Source organism: Aptenodytes patagonicus, chromosome 6 (assembly GCF_965638725.1).
Source record: "Aptenodytes patagonicus chromosome 6, bAptPat1.pri.cur, whole genome shotgun sequence".
Lineage (NCBI taxonomy): Eukaryota > Metazoa > Chordata > Aves > Sphenisciformes > Spheniscidae > Aptenodytes > Aptenodytes patagonicus.
The window spans coordinates 47,090,181-47,108,408 of NC_134954.1; positions in this window are offsets into that span (position 1 = coordinate 47,090,181).

Consider the following 18,228-nt stretch of genomic DNA (forward strand, 5'->3'; position numbering starts at 1 on the left):
ATTCAGAGAAGTGTTCTTAGACATTGAGCTACTGAACAAGAGGAGAATAACACCATCACCACATCCTCAAACTTCTCTGAATCTCAGTCTTTTTCTCCTCTTTTTACAGATTTTTTTTTTAATCGAACTAAGCAAAATTTTGGGGAAGGGAAAAGAAGTAATTTTGTTAAGCAGGACAATAAGTCTGATTGAAACCAATTAAAAAAAAGGATGACAAAATAAAAAAAATAAATCAATTATTCATTTGGCCCTAATCATGAAGACATTTTTTGAACTCATCATTTTCTACAGTTACAGTGTTCCGATAAATTTACAGGTGCAAATTTAACTGTCTAAATCAGCATCCTAATTCTTTGTCATGGCTACAGAGTTGCTGAGAATGCTGTAACTTTGGAAAATTGGATTAGATTCAGGGACTAAAATATGTGAATGCAAGTATATAACTAAGCCTGAAAATATTAGCCTACAGGAATAAACACTGCATTTGTGTGCCTTTTTGCACATTTATTCAAAACAAAGTAATTTTTCCATGTGCATCTTTTGGCTAACTCAGAATATTCCACAGTCAGAACCTGGGGGGGAATGTGCGGAGAGGGAGGAATGATTATGTTACGGCCATCCTTATGAGTCTTGGGTTCAAAACCACAATCACTTCTGCTTATCGATGCCAAGAAGCTCACAAAAGCCATTTCAGATTGTAACAATTCACTGCAAAATTGAAAACATATTCATTTGACTCCACCCTACAACAAGATAATCAAATAAAAACTTCAAATGCAAAAGCATTAGAAAATGTGATACACAGCCTCTTGCAGTACCACGCATGAAATAATGCTATCCACCCCGACCTACCCTCAAATATTTAACCCAGGAAAAACTGAGAATAACTGGGACATTTTGATCTATCTGTGGGCAGGTCTTAAACTTAAGGCTGCAAAATGAGTCTATAAAGTTGTTCCTAAATAAACTATAGCATGGTATTTAATTGAGCCGCATGAGCATGAAGCTGCATGAACTCAGTATAGAATAACACCAACTGCTTCTTTAATAATTCTCTCCAAAATGCTGCAGTCAGGGAACAGTTTATACTAATCTATGGGTTTGGGATAATTTAGTAATATTACTGATATTTCTACTTCAAAGAGAGTGTAGATAAAACAAAATAGTTTTATTTTGTTAAATCACAGTTATTTTTCTGTAATTTACATGCACCTTCTCATTCTATGAAGGAAATTTGAGTTAATATCATTCCAAAATTGTAACACATAAATCAGGATCTATTCCTGACAGCAAGACCTAACACATTAATAAGTCTCTTTTCACCTAAAGGCATTCCTTCTCAGTTTTAATAACACAAAAAGGAATGACTACACAGCTACGGAGCAAGGAAGGAAACCTTATTGTACATATGAAAAACAGACAAAAGATACTTTAAGGAAAAACTAGTTAAAACGAAAATCTCATACTATTTTCTGCCATTTCACAGAACATGCCCTTAGCTGGACTATGGAATAAAAGAAATATGAATCTTATTTTGCATTATTATACAAGCTTTCATCTCAGGAACTCATAAAGAAGTTCAGCAGTGACAAAATGTCTTTGTGGCACTGGTAAGTATTACTGTCCCCAAGAGGCAGAGGGTCACCTTGGGAACCACGCTGGGGCAAAGCACCTCTCCCGTATCGAAATGGCCATGTCCAGAGACTCGGCTATAAAAGTGTTTCCACATGTCCAGCCATTTTTCTCCAATTTATGGCAAAATGAGAACACTCGATCAGCCATACAAAAAACCCAACAAATATAATAATAATAATAATAATAATAATAATAATAGTCCCACCCTGAGGTAATCATATTTTTCAACTGTTAGGTTATTTTTGCAACAGTTTTGTTCAAGCTTTTAACCATTTAACTGTAATTTATTATTTTTCTAAGAATTTAAAGATATCTAATGATCACTTCTTTCCAGTCGTCTTCTTAAAAAAACTCCAGTCCTAGTAAGGGATATGGGCAGATCTGGGCTTAGGACAGACCCCTTTTCCTCCTGTAGCCTGTGGCAGCTGCTGGCTCTCAAGACCAGCTCCAGCCCTGGATGTGTGGACCCATGGCCAGCGGGAAGGAGCTCCAAACAGGGGCATGCAGCTTTACAGGAATCCCCCCACCCCTGGAGCAGGAGAGTGGGTGTGAGTGAGCCAAAATGAGGGCAACACACAGGGAGTGGCAAGTCTTTTGGAGACACAGGAGACACTCTTGTATTTCATGTGTCATCAGGGCTCTTAGAAGGGTTCCTCAATATCCACGAGAATTTTGCTTCAGGGACTACTAGAGAAGGTAGGAATTGACTCTAATTCACAGCCGTGTTTTATTTTCAGTGCTCTGAGAAGAAATTGTAGAGTCACACAGTATAAGGCCAAGGAGACTTCAACAAATACCTAATCCGACCTCCCACACAATCAAACAATTCCTGCTGTGGGTACCTTCCCCCAGCAATACATGAACTGTGCAACTTTCATAACAAGAGCTATATAGTGCTTCTTTTCTTTCAAGAGAGCCTTAAGGCAGACAGATTATGGATGTAGGCCTCAGAAATCTCTACGAGGTAGTTCTTACTTAAGAAAAAGGTAAAGAATACATGCCACCAGGCCGATCAGCACTTTGTCACTGTTCACTATTAAATGAGGAAGGAGCAGGAAAGATCAAAATTGTCAAATGAGTCCCCTCCTAGTCCCAGGCAGATGCTTTATAGCTTCCTTGCACTTTGGCAACCCTTGTATGGCTTGTTATGCTAATAGCTTTTAATTGAATTCTATCAGTGGCGATGCAAGCGAAGTGCTTACTGCGTACAATTGAGTTACCATGCTCTGCAGGTCTTTCAGATGTGACCAGATATTGTATGTTTTTCCTGCTGTTCCCATCTGTAAACTTTAGTTTATCCATCAGTGCCAAAGCAGATAGGTCTTTAATGTAGTCTGTGTGGAATCAGATGTTTCTATTTCCTACTAGCCTCGAAGTGACCTTGTGGCCAATGGCAGGCAGGCTGCAGCTCACTCCAGAGAGCACTCTTTCATCTAATAACGCCCAACACACAAAATACCAAACTAAAGTGTTGCTGATGTTCAGCCAACTACTTTCCCATGTTACTGCAGAAACAGGTCAAGTAATATCTCCCTGGGTGTGCTAGTTCATTGCCTTTCTCTTCCCTCTACCTGCAAACACAGTGCAGGCACAACATGCCTGATGCAAAAGACCCTCTTCTGTCTGTGAGAGCCTTCACTGACTAACCTACACTGCCTGCACCTCTCTGGCTCACACCTCAAACCTGTTCCGGGCCAAATTTCAAACTTCTCAGGTGAGGAAATAGGGAGAATGTAAATCATGCATTACCTTGGCTCAGAGCATGGGCCAAAACTGTCTTTCACATAGTTTGAACAGCAGGGCATGGGAAGGGCTGGACATGCTGCAGGCTTGTCCACCAGCTGAGGCTTGTTTTAACTCGTGGGCTCTGACAAACTATATTTGAATTATTCTGGGTTCACTACAACAGAACATGGTCTAGCATTCAGCATATTTATGTTGCAAACATCACCAGCTACATGTAATAAGCTAGCAGTTAAAACGTTAAAGTACCAGGAAGTCAGTGGGGGCTATTTTCTTAAGACAAGTTCACCTTTTCCAGATTTCAGCTTCAGGCCTGTTTTTGAAAAGCTTGGCTTTCATTTCCTCAGAACCTTAGAAAGTTGCAGGGCAGAAACAAAACAAAAACCTATAAAAATAATGAAACTAGAGATGGGGGCATATTTTACAGCACATTGAACCATGAGCAAAAAAGTGTAAATTAGGGAAAAATAAGAGACTACAGAGTGCTTATACAGCCAAACCAATGTTTTCCTGGGATCTGAAAAAAACCCCCTAATAATAAGTGACAACTCCCATCCCACAGCAAAGCAATAATTTAAAACTAAATTTACATTGTAATTAGCCTTTCAAAAATGCAAATAACTTCAATATAGATGTCCATTAATAATCTCACTGCTGTCAGGAAGCCTGTTCCACCCACACATGCTACTTAATTAAACTCAGGGTTCCTCATTCATACAAACAGACAGTTATGAAGAACAGGTGGTCCCTAATTTGAAGATAATGGATAAGTGGATCTCAGTATAACTTCAGGGCCTCAGATTATCTCATTTAATGTTTTTCTTGTACCTTTGAAGATTTTATTTTAAGCTCAGTTTTGTTTTTCTCTTACAGCCATGACGTAGTATATCTATAACAGAATACAGTGCATGTTTGTCTTTTAATAAAATGACACAGATCACTTTCAGAGCCATTAAAACTGCTTAAAATGAGCTCACCAGTTAACCTGTAACATGCTGCATTTTTGATGTGACCACAGGACTATTGTTCACTCACACACATACAGCAGATAAGAGCTTGGACATTTGGAAAGTGTTAAACCTTTCCTCCTCCTCTCCAGGTTTAAGAAACTTGAATTTCCAAAGACAGACTTGCTAGGATTGCCTTCTCACACGGCAGCAAGCCTAAGAAATGTCTTTGAGGTGGATCTAAAGGAAAGACGTGAGGACAGTTTCCTACCCTTATGTGGCCTGAATAACCTCTTCCCACACGGACTGGCCATTTGAAAGACAAGCTCCAGTTCTGTCAAAAGCTTCTGTGCTGCAGATGATAAGTGTAGTGATGGGAAGGCTGGTGTACAGCAAAGGTCTCTAAGGCTGCTTGCAGCTGGAAAGTCCCCTGCTGGTCTGCAGGATATTGAGAGCATCCTGAAAAGAATCGGTAAAACTTCAGCTGGCTGGTACTTTGTACTGTCAGAGGAGTAGGGGAGGGGAAGAGAGAGGGGTCTGGAAAGAACAGAGGTGGCCAACAAAGAAGTCCATAGTCTTTGCGCTGGGCTGCCAGACCTACACTCAGCCAGCACTCTGCTCTGTAGGGATACCCAGGTGGTGGAAAAAAAAACATATAGCACACTCAGGATTGCCCCCAGTGTTTTGATGGTTCCCTTGCATGTTGTCACAGCGTTGTGTGAAGGCAGGCAGCAAGCTCAGGCCTCGGGCTGTGCAAGTGCTACTGAGCTAGGCTCCATCTGAGCTGGCTCTGGACAGAATCACTGAGGATGCCCCTTAATTAATTAGGATTCATTCTAATTAATTAACCACATGGCAGGTTGTCTGTGGGTTGATAATGTTCATGGGCTGCACAATGTTTATAGGGAGTTCTTTGCCTGGCAGTTTATACCTAGAAAGCACAGAGATCTGGAGGAACAGGCTAGATTAGAGGGAGTTTTTACTGCCACCTGCAAATTTTAAAGCACTTACTTTATGTGGGGTTTCACTATCCCCAGCTGACAGCTCATGAAATACTGGAGGAGAAAGCAAGGCAGGGAAGAGCTGTGTCTGGTACTCAGGTCTTCCGACACCCTATTTACCTGATAAAAATCGCTTCGCTTGAGCTGAGACCTTTTTGTTGTGGAGAATTATTTCAGAATTTCTGGTGCTGCAGAAAGTCAAATTGCATCTCTGTACAAGGGGATGGCAGTAATAACTTCTAAACTCATTGTATAGGATTTGAAGGATCCCTTGGAAGGCCCAAAAATGAATAGGAGAAAGGCTGAGACAGCCCCCAAGCTTCACCCAGAAAGGCATCACATTTGGCATTTCAGCTGTGCAAACTGCAATGACTAATTCAAAACAATGAAGCATTTAAAGACAGAGACTATCTATAGCAGAAACAAATGTGTCTTTTATACCCAATTCTAACAGCCATTTAAAGAGAAAATATAATCACAGTATAATCAATGGAGTGAGTAATATTTACTGGTTGAGTGATGAATGGCTCTCTCTGGAGGAAAGGATATTTTTATGTATGACTTCTGACAGCTAAGGTAGCTGTGAGATGCAGCCTGAAATAAATAGCCATTTTATTTTAAGAAAGCTGGATGATTCAAATAGTGCAGGCAAAGACACAGCAACTCACACCTCCACTAACAGTTTATTCACTAGTCTGTTTCTTTTGTTCAATTCTGTTCTACCTCCCACTGTTACTGAGGCAACTTCTATTTTTCAGTAAAACTTTATTACAAGGTTGCTTTTAAGGAGAAAGGACAAAGAGGTTAAACCGTGGTGTTACAGGTTACCCCCTACCAGCCGTCAGTGTGCATGATGGTAGTTTGAACTGAAACGGGTACACTAAGTTGCATTGCTTTGCACAACTTAAGCTAACTTACGATCCTTCAGCGTGGGCAGGGCTAGACGTGCACACCCAACTGTGCCTGAAGTTTAGCAAGAACAGGTGAAGATGCCATTACTCAGCTGTGTGTCAAAGCCAACTTTACAAGAGTTGCTGATTTTTATGTGATGAGACTATCCTTTATTTGCATTTATTCAGTGGCATATTCAGAAAAAATAATTTGAAATATTGAATATAAGGGTGCTCAATCATGTAGCTGCATCTTGAGCAAGTGGAGAACAGATACACCATAGGAACACACACACATGTGTGCAATATGCTCTGATTGGGCCAGACTGGGACAACAGGAGATGTTTTCTCTGACTATGCTCTATTTATCTGAGTTAAATGAAATGTTGTTGGAAGTTTTAAAGGCTGTTTTTTTCTGGGGAGGAAAGGCTGTACTCAGAGGTATTTTTCCTACATATTTATTCTACAAGCCCCTTGAAGCAGGCACTATCTGTTACACATCAAGAATATTGAGGCCTTTACCACCAACAGAGTCCTGTGTCTAGTCCATGGCCTACACTCTACTTCTATATCATCTATCTTTTTAGAAATCAAATAATCCTCATATTATACAGCAGTCAGAAGACAGATAAAAATATAACAGTTAATGCTAGTACGGCAGATATTGTGTATTCAAACTCCACTGTCAAACTATAAGCGTATGGTAAAGGAATCAAGAGCAGATTGTCTCCTTTATCATAAATTAGTTGTATGCCCACCAGGTGATCTCTGTTCTCTGCTCCTTTATTCCTACCCACACTGCTCTCTTCCTCCTAATAGTCAGCCTTGTGTTTTTCTCCCAGTTTTGCTCCTCCTGTTTGTGTAGCTGTACAACACAATAAGGCTAGCTGGAAAGCTCCAATTCAGTTAAGCAGAAATAAGCAAAATCAAATGAGAGGCTTGGGTTTGCAAGATCTCTTAAATCTGTTGTGGTGGTGTTTGTGGATGAAGACATATCTGCAGCTATCACTCTTTCTAAACAGAGCTTCAACATTCCTCTGGAGTGCAAAAGCCTCATGTTCAAGTCCATGCTCTACAACTTTGGTGCAAGCAATAAGCCATTTATTTAAGGAAGTGAAGAGTTCAAAACCTGTGAGAGTGGAAAAGGTGTTTATTTGTTTTTCTTTTTGGCTAGGTCTCCAAGCAGTGCTACTAAAGCCTCAGAGAAAAGTTTGTGCATTCAAAAGTTCATCTGCCCCCTCCCCACCAGCATATTGATTTATTTGGTAGAAGACAGCACCTCTCCCTGCAAGTCTTCTCACTCAAATAGCCAGTTTCTCCTGAACGTCTGGTATGACCAACCCTAATCTCCCCCTCACACATTTCATTACTTTGCTGACTTTGACCCTGTTGAACACAAGCTATGAGGCCTCCTTGCTCTCCTGTACTTACATTCCTATTGATTCTTCCTTCTCATCGTGTCTTTATATACGTCTCCCTAAGCTCTATGTGCCCCAGCCCAACAAATGTCTGACTTCATGCCTAAACACTACCCTGAACAGAAATGCTTTCTTGAGTAGGGGCCTCATTTTGGAACAGCCCCAACTTCTAGTCCAACAGGCTCTTTTCTCTCCTTCAGAGCCCTCTTTCATCTAAGTGCTCATTTCATAAAGCTTTCTGCAATCAATTTCCTCCTCAATGTCATCTCCACTTCCCCCTTTACTTAAACTATTGCCCTCTTTTTTTGCTCCTGTCTGATTCAGAGTGTAAGCATTGTGACCAACTCTGCATGCCTTGATGGCACTAATAATGTATCATTATGTATAATGATGTAATCAGAGAAAGTTCAAGAGGCAGTTCAAGCATGGGGAGGCTGGAACCAGCCCATCTTCAGATGTGTAGAGCCTGCCATACAATTTGAGATAAAAGGAAAATATGTCAATAAACAGTTAAACTATGTGAGGAGAAAGCAAGGGGAAAGCCATGATATTAACTTTATATTAACACTGTATATATTGTGGGAATAGAGAAGGGCAAGTGGATCTGAAGTTTCCAATTTCTCCAAGTAGCATTATATCACTGAAGATTTTGCATGAGACTATTGCATAATGGGAAAAGCTTGTGCTTGCAAGACACATTCCAGCAGCAGCCAGGAAGAAAGGCACATTGTGTAGCTTTCACCTTCTCTTGCCAGATTCCCTGTTATTATTTTAGGAAGGCACAATTACACGCTCACAATTTTCATAGATTTTTGAAAAATGCCCCATTGATTAGATTTTACAAACTGCCCAGAAAAGGAACTCCAGAATTAATGGCAGGCTGACACAGTCTATATTAGTTTGTTCACAAAACCTCTTTGTAACTGTCAGCATGTGGACCCCATGGCTGTAGGACACACTGTCAGTTTCTTAGAAAGATGGAAGAATGTCGCAAATTCATTTTTTCTCTGTCAAACATTTAATTTATTATTGAGTCTCTATGCACATTAACATCTCTCTCCTGTGCCAGCACTACTGCAACAATAAACATTTTTGTATTTCACTTGCCAGCTAAGTTTGCACTACCCTTGCTCTAGCACGGAGACGTTCATGGCAGTATGTGCTTAACGAATGAGCATAATTAGCCAGAAGATGTCTCAGCAGGCTGGTGAGGTGGCAGCACACTAAATTGCTACATAAAACGTAAAGCTAAATGACTCACACACCTGGAGCTAGTGATAAATAAGCTTGACACAATACAGTTGCTGGTCTCTTAACATGCCAGTCTGAGTTCACTGTGCTGGAAGCTTGGAGGAGCCGTGTAGGTGCCCTACATCCTGCATCCCTGGGCTCCTGCTCGTGTGCCTGTGGGCAGAGTTTCCCTAAGCAACGGTAGGAGCCTGTAAGGTTGTCAGTGACCCCAAATCTTTGATACAAGGTGCTCCCTTTCCCTGTAGCAGATTCAGGAGAGTGGAGCAGACATCATGTCTTCAGCAATTCCAGCTTACAGTTTGGCAACTGAGAACAAATCTCCTTTTGATGACGATTCAAGGTAAGAGGCTGCAGGGAGCAGTGGCAGCTTGGGACCACTGCACACTGCTAAACCTGCCACACAGGCAGTGACCTCTGGGTGGGACAGATGACTAGGGGAAGCCAGATTTACCGGAGTCCCTGTGGTGCTGATGACACTGGAAAATGAAGGTGTAAAAAGACAGAAAATGACTAAGAGCAAGAGGGGTACACCTCTGCTAGCATAAATCTTGCTAGCAAAGGGAAGGCACCATCTTCTGCACCTGTGAACATTTCTGGGCTGCTGCACCATGCCATGCTACTGCCTGTGCCACGATTGTGCCTCCAGCACCTACATCTGCAGCTTTGTTTCACTGGGTAAAGCTGAGCAACAGGAGATTGGTCTAACAGAAAACAGTCAAAACGAAAAGCTGGGCAGGTACTTACAAACATGAGAACTGGCAAAACAGACACTGGGATCTCTTCAATCTGGTTAAAGACAAAACAGAACTGAACTGAAACTAAAGCCTGGGCATCTCTGTGTTTCAATGAAGATCTGTATTTTGCAGGGTAGGACTGCACCTGAGTCACTGCGGGTTATTCAGCATGTGAAGGGATGTTCATACTACTTTAGTGCTGTCCAACCTGGACACTTTATTCTGGGCTAGAAAGTCCATGTGAGGGAGTTACACCAACACACCTACAAAAGAATAGCGCGGGTGGGCATGTTGAATCACAGCTATGTCAGCCCGTTTCCCTGTGTTGCTGTGCCCCCAGCTATGCCATGGGGGAATGAGCTGGATTATACATTGTGTCTTGCAGAGTCAATCACATCCACATTCCTGGGTCTTTGTTACGAATGATGTTGTAATAAGCATAAAGAATGCAGCTTGCAGTTTGAGATCCCAAGATGAATTTGCAGTGCTGACAGCTAGTGAAATCATCTCTTGATTTATAATCAGAGGAAATTTGATACAGGAGTCACTGCGAGAGGATAAATGTGTCATTTTTAGAGTCACTTTAACTATAACCCCACTTTAATTGCGGAAAATACAAAATAAGTGCCAAATGGAAGTATGAGAAGCAATTTTTTCTGTTCATTACTGACACAAAATAAGCCATGATCTTATCCTTTCAGACTCTGTAAATTCAAAACACCCTCTACATTCTAAGCCCTATTTCCCTAGAATGAGAAGTAAAACATATCTGCATATTGTTACAGTTATAAAGCTGTAGAAAAAATCTTTCTTGTCTATAAGTAAGATTGATAGGCATTTTCCACTAAAACTTAATTTCAAATGAGAATTTAAATTATAAGTTTTTACATCTGCCATGCAGTAGGAGCTTGAATATTTTTAATCAGTATGGACATACTTCGCATTGTTCAGGAGAGAAAAAGAAGACTACAACATCTAACAATAGTCTTACTACAGAGCAGTCCTTCCAACTATATTTTGGCAAGGAACTGCAGCTTGCAGAAATCAAGTAACCATGGTGTCTAGTCATCTTTACATCCTCTGATATCAAATGCAGTTTAAATAACCACAGTTAAAACAACTTGCTTTGGAAAAATAGTACAATTCAGTACTGAGTTGTTGTTTTTTTTTTTTTAACAAAAAGCTGCTGCTTCTTACCTCTGCAAGGGGATTTAACTCATAGAAACTATATCTTTGGTAATAAACTTTAAGATACTATCTTGACTACTCAAGTTTTAGACTTGTTTGGATTTAGAAAATTGGAAGCATATGGATCAATTAAGAATGAATTAATGTGACATTCCAGCATGAAAGAGATGCTCAGAAACCAATTGCAAAATAATCAGTTTAAAATGTCACAGAAATTTAAAATGTCTCATAAAAGTACCAGTGGTGAAACTTGGCCTTCAGTGAAGTCAAAGAGATCTTTAAAACCAACTTCAGCTAGGGCCAGGTTTTCAACCCCAAATATTTTGACTTCATAGTACATTTGCCCCGGCTTGAACAGCAAACCTCCAGGGAAAGCAAAATCCTGGAGCTACTGATGCTTCAGCATGGTGTTAAAGTGTATAATCCATCTTTACAGTGGAACATTTAATGGAAACTATGAAAAAGTGAATGTGTGACTGCAGGTCTCCACTCATGTCCAGCTCATTTTGGCTGAGACACCAGAGTCCTGCCTTCCACCCTTCTGCCCTTCTACATCTTCCCTTGGGACAGGATTCAGCAATCATGGGGCTGTTGCCTCTTTAACATGAAACTTTTTTCAGATGACTTGGAACCTCAAAATTACAGAAAACCTACATTTCATATATACATGTTTGTTCTCCAACACCCTCTGACCATCCCTTTCCTCCCCATTTTAACTCATCTTTTACAAGCTTGTTTTCAAGGAAACTCTGATCCTGAAAATACACTCACACACATTTGCACCTTAAGCATTGCAAATAGTCTTACTAAGGCCAAAACCATCAGTTAACCATACATGCTCTTCCCTCCTCCCAACCCACCTCTCCCCACTTGTCTCTACTCCACTTTCCTTCCTGACACTCTAATTGGGGGCTTTAAACTGTTAAGTCTTCAGGATATAAATTATATCATCTTGCGTGTTTGTACATTGCCAAGCACAAGAATAGTACCTGCTCGCCTTTTCTGGCAATCCTATGACACCTTTTGTAAGAGGGTGGAAGCTCTGGAGGTCTAATTAAATTTCAGTGTGGGTGATCACATTCTACTTTCCTAAATTCCTTCTGCTTATCTAAATTCCTCCTGTAGTTACAACCTGATACAATATTTCTCTTCACTTCCCACTCCAGCATGCTGTGTAGTGTGACTGTGTGCTTTTAAACAGCTGCTGCAGTCCTTCCCAGAGCTCCGTTTCATTAGTGGCTAACACATCTTCTGTCTATATGGTTTGCAATGTGAAACACACATTTCTGCGTGTCTGTATACGTGTGTGAGAGAGAGATGGAGTATTTTATTAATACGGATTTCTTTAAAACGTAGAATAAGACACTAATTCTTAAACTACCTCCACGGATCACTTGTGGATGGCCCATTACAAGCTGGTATGGCACATGGTGCTCATTTGCTCCTTGTTTCCAGCTGCTAAATTGCACTGTGACACTGTTAAATATACGTTAAATACTTTCCTAATGTTACTTAAGCAAGTAAATTGCTTCCATTGCCTGAAGGAAATTCTGCAATTGCAAGCATGGGGGGAAAGGAAGGGAAAGGACGATCAACAAGAATCTCTCTGGTTAATGTGATCCACGCCATAGTGGGTTCCTGCTCGCAGACAGAAAAACTGCCCTGCTCTAGCAACATGTTAGGTGCTGTTCAGGGCTGGGTCCCACTAGCCAAGCTGTGTTTTGGGCCAGACCTCTGAAAAGTGCCAGTTCTTTTCTTTGCTTTTTATCAGACATCCAAAGCTTTTCAGGATGCTTGGCACATCGTCATCATTAAGTCTCTTCAGGGGAGGGGATCAAGATGGTTAGCCATAGACTGAGGTACACAAAGTGATGGGTCACCTGGAAACCTCGGGGTAGGGTGGAGGGAGATATACAGTGACACTCTACAAGGACAAAAGACTGACCCTGTTAGAGCAGCCTGTGGAGCTGAAGCCAGAGGCTGCGCCCAGTGCCCAGAAAGTGAAGTATGACATTGCAGCCTTTTGTATCACAATACTTAAGAATAGATGTCTGTTTATTTAATGAATCTGAGAATTTCCAAGAACTGTTGCCACAGCCTGTATGCCATTTCTTTTCTTTTTCTTTCTCTCTCTCTATTTTTTCTTTTTTTTTAAAGCAAACCAACAGAAAATAAAATTAGACTTTTAGACTAACGAGACCAAATCTGCTTAGGTTGTCGTGACCCAAAGGATAAGATGGAAAATGACGACTAAAAAAGTTGTAAGTGAAAGAGTTCTACACACACATACATTCTCCCACTCCATTTATATAAGGACTAGTCAGAGGCAGAAAATAAGGGACTTTTACTGCTACTATCCAGCCTATCATCTTTGCTCCCAGCCAACTCCCAGTATCTACAGGGAGTTTCTACCGTTGTGGACATAAGCCTATGCAAACAGCATGTTTGTTATACAGCTGTACAAACACACATGCACGTACACAGTTCAGCATGGTCATGCCATGGCAGCCAGACTGTGTGTTAGTGTGCGACGTGTGCTTGGGTAGCACACAGCAGATTTGGTTGCCTTTGGCAGGCTTGTGTCGCTCTCTGCTTGCATTAGCATCAGAACGTGTAATAGGCCGTTCAGAGTAGCTGTAGAAGTTGCTGGTTTTAGATTTCTATTTCTAAGTGAGCAGTTGGGGTTTGTGTCCTGTTACAGAACAAGGACCACAGATCAGTAACACGAATATTTGAAGCTTGTACACTTCCACTCTCATTATGGTGTTTGTCACAAAGATGAATTAATGTTGTGCCATTTTCAGTTCTCATTACAATCTTTGTCATGAGATGAAATATTAGACTCTTAAAGCCTGTATGAATCATAGCAGCATGCTCTACTATGTTGACCTTTTCAATATTCTGTGTTTGGACTGGCTGGCATTTCCTCTCCTCTTCCTCTGTAACAGCCACACTAAACTTGTGGGCAGGCTGCACTGGGCTTACCAATGAAAATGCAGAATACTGATGAAGTCAGCATTGCATAGGCATGTCTGTATTTTGAGCAATTCATTACAGAATTTGAATTCTAGTTACCATGCAAAAGGAGGGGACTGAAAAAATGGAAAGCCTTACTTGCTGCTTCTGTAAAACACTCACACACATATGTTGAAGATTATTATAAGGTTTTTTTTATATTGAATCTATATTTTGTGTTTGATAGTGAATGAGTGACTATAAGAACATTTTGATTAATCTTTATGTTAGCGTTATGTAGGGGTTGCTCTGTTATTCACTGGACCATGTTAACCTTACTTTTAAGTCTCTAGAGCGTGACCAGACCACTTAGGCTTTATTGTATATGGGATGACTTATCTGACAACTTGAAAAGGTAGATGAATAAATATCTAGCTAACTTGGCAATGAAACTTACTTTTAAGGTAACCTGAAGTGAACTGCCCTCATTATAATACTAAAAAACACACCCACAGGTCAAGAAGACCCTTGCCCAGGTGAAGAGCCTTCCCCTGAGCAAGCGTAGTAACAGAAGAGAATGACACAGCAGATATTATAAGTGTATGTAAATCACTAACCAATCATTGTAATTGGGAGTGTACTACCTTGTAATTCTTGTGTATAAATATAATGGTGATCTAGCCATAGGTGTGCTTGATTTGTGGAAATTCCACCTTGCACCCGGTGCCACAATAAAGAATGCCTGCTTTCTAAAACTCCAGATTGAGTCTTAGAGAGTTCTTCATCTGCCGATTTACGGCAACACATACACATGCTCAATGAAAAGAAAGTAACTCCTGAACAGTTGTAATGAAAAAGAAAAACAAGTCCCCATCTACCAGCCATTGTTTGAAAAAAAGAAAAAAAAAGGTCATAAATCTGTTGTTAAATGGCCTGAAGATTGTCATCCAACTTCTTCCTTTATTTTCCAGTGCCGGGTGTGGAATTTCCTGCTTTCCTTACACTGATGATATCAACACTGCACAACCAAAGGCTGGACTGGGGCATTGCGGAGTGGGTCTCCAGTGTTCTCTAATAGCTCCTAGTTGAAATCAGTTTATATCAGACTGTTTGTATGATACCCAGGATCTTTTAGGAGAACACTGGAAATTATTCCCTCCCTGAGTTGTCACAGAGGAGGGCAAAGAGTTCGGATGCCAGTCAACATAATAGCTCAAGACACACTGCTAAAATGTCCATTTGTACCCCCATTTTCACTGCAGATGTGTGTTTCATCCCAGATGTCAACTGATAAGACAAATATACAACTAAGGACCCCAAGCAGTCCTACATCCCTCCTAATTTTGTGCATGCTAAAGGGCATTTTAACACAGGAAGACTGCTGAGGGCCTATGGACCAGTGTGCCGCTTGGACAAAGCCAATCTGAGTGCAGGAACGTGACTAGCTCTGGGGGAGGCTGTGCTGCGCATCCCCAGGGCCACAGGCTGTGACATGCAGACAAGAGCCCTCCCAGAGAGGCTGAAGTATTCTGGGCACACAGAAAAGGAGTGGGGCTTCATCATTTCTGGTGCAGGGTTTAGCAGCAATCTTGGGCCCATCCTCATATAAGAGGCAGGGGACAACCACAGTCCCAGGGCTGTGAGAGAAAGACCAGACATGAACCAGCATAAGGAACTTTGGGATCTTAACTCTGTCTTAAAAGACGTCTGCATACAGTGTGCTGCTCCTGTAGTTAAATATCATGCACACTATGGATCTGAGACCCTTCTTAACTGCCTATGGTTTCTGGTCCATTTGTCACATTTACAGAGATCAAAAGCCTTTAAAAAATAGGAAGATTTATTTATTGAACTTAAAATCTGTGAGCTTGCCAAAGCCCCACTATTTTAAAACATTCTGTGAAGCAAAAAGTCAAACGGGTTGGAAAATGTGTCATTTTAGTCCTTGTGAAGAATCGTAACAGCAAGAAGGAAAGGGCCACATTGCATCTCCAAGAGCACGGAGCACAGACTGGGGAGCACAGCTGACCTGAGTGCTGTCTAACCTATAAACACCTCCAGCAGCCCACTGCCAGACCACTATCTTGCATTTGCCCTCCCAGGAGGCCTTCTCCACTGCGGGCCTGTCAGAACCATATTTTTCTAGAGCTGAAATAAACTTCACACAACTTTCAGTAACAAGGACGTCTCTTTCTACATGAGTGGCCTGAATCAGATCGAAAAGAATAAACTCTTCTTAGATTAATTGAAACCAGAGTTCAGAGTCTTCCCAGAAAGGCCACAAATCTGAAACAGAGACTGAGATGTCACGGAGGAGCTAAGTTAAAGGCCATACATGTTGTCAAAACAAAACCTTAGGATAAATATTTGTGTTTAATGCAATATCTTTCATATGAAAGTTCATGAGCGAACTCATTGCCAATGAGAGCACATTGTTTAGGACAGGCAGGTGGTGATGCACTCCATTACATTTTGCATCCTCGGAGTGAAACTTACCCCTTACCCTCCTCCTCTTAGAGTTACTACAGAGGGTGCAGAAGAGCAGTTTCACAGTAGCAACCTTAGCATGCAATAACAGCCAGGCTGCCCTCTCCCCAAACTGGGAAGCACTCACCTGCGGGAAGACATACATATAAACCCATCCCCTCCCCTGGGGAAGGTCCATCCCTGCAAGCCAGAGATCCTTTTATGTGGATATCATAAAATTATGTGGATAATGTCTGTCTGCAACTGCCTCCACGCTCCTGCAAGCCTCCCACCCCAGCTGAGGGCAAAAAGTGAGAGATTGCTCCTTCCTGCAGGCTGTCATCCTCCCTCTGGGGTACATTCAGCAAATGCAGTCTCACGCTAGGGCCCAATGCTCATGGGATGGAAATTTTAAACGTATTTTCCTGACCTCAGTGGAGAACTTCCATTGAAGTCCCTCCTCCAGTCGGGGTGCAGGGCTCTGACAAGAAGCTCTGGAACATCTGGAAGGTAGCACCAGCCTCTGCCTCACCATTTTATTTCTTGGTCCAGCAGTGTCACACAGCCCTGACCCCGGTAGTTTGACAGCACATATTCCCTTCTGCCAACCCTACTGTGAATTGCTGTGGTTTAATAAGAAACAACTGGAAGATGTACTCTTCACTGGGTCAAAAACTGGCTGGGTGGCTGGGCCCAGAGAGTTGTGGTGAATGGAGTTCAATCCGGTTGGCGGCCGGTCACGAGCGGTGTTCCCCAGGGCTCAGTTTTGGGGCCGGTCTTGTTCAATATCTTTATCAATGATCTGGATGAGGGGATCGAGTGCACCCTCAGTAAGTTTGCAGACGACACCAACTTGGGCGGGAGTGTTGATCTGCTCGAGGGTAGGAAGGCTCTGCAGAGGGATCTGGACAGGCTGGACCGATGCGCCGAGGCCAACTGTATGAGGTTCAACAAGGACAAGTGCCGGGTCCTGCACTTGGGTCACAACAACCCTATGCAGCGATACAGGCTTGGGGAAGAGTGGCTGGAAAGCTGCCCGGCGGAAAAGGACCTGGGGGTGTTGGTTGACAGCTGGCTGAATGTGAACTGCCAGTGTGCCCAGGCGGCCAAGAAGGCCAATGGCATCCTGGCCTGTATCAGAAATAGTGTGGCCAGCAGGAGTAGGGAAGTGATCGTGCCCCTGTACTCGGCCCTGGTGAGGCCGCACCTCGAATACTGTGTTCATTTTTTGGCCCCTCACTACAAGAAGGACGTCGAGGTGCTGGAGCGTGTCCAGAGGAGGGCAACGAAGCTGGTGAGGGGTCTGGAGAACAAGTTTTATGAGGAGCGGCTGAGGGAACTGGGGTTGTTTAGCCTAGAGAAAAGGAGGCTGAGGGGAGACCTTATGGCTCTCTACAACTACCTGAAAGGAGGTTGTAGCGAGGTGGGTGTCGGTCTCTTCTCCCAAGTAACTAGTGATAGGATGAGAGGAAATGGCCTCAAGTTGCACGAGGGGAGGTTTAGATTGGACATGAGGAAAAATGTCTTTACTGAAAGAGTGGTTAAACATTGGAACAGGCTGCCCAGGGAAGTGGTTGAGTCACCATCCCTGGAGGTATTTAAAAGACGTATAGATGAGGCACTTAGGGACATGGTTTAGTGGGCATGGTGGTGTTGGGTTGATGGTTGGACTCGATGATCTTAGAGGTCTTTTCCAACCATAATGATTCTATGATTCTATGATTATTGCCCCCCCCACCTTCCTTCTGCATGTGCCGGTGGGGGAGTTTTTGGCTGTTCGGCTGTGGGTCCGCTGCAGACTGCACTTTGAACCAGCAGTCTAGCTCCTTCTCTGCCTCCCTGATGTTACGCAGCCTTCTCACCACCTCCTGCAGCTCAGCCACCTGCTGCAGGAGGTCCTCGACCTGGGCACACCTTTTGCAGGCAGGTCTGCTGCCTGTCCCTACCCCAGGACAGAGTTCTATAATTCACTTTATTTTATTGGCTTGTATTCCTTGATT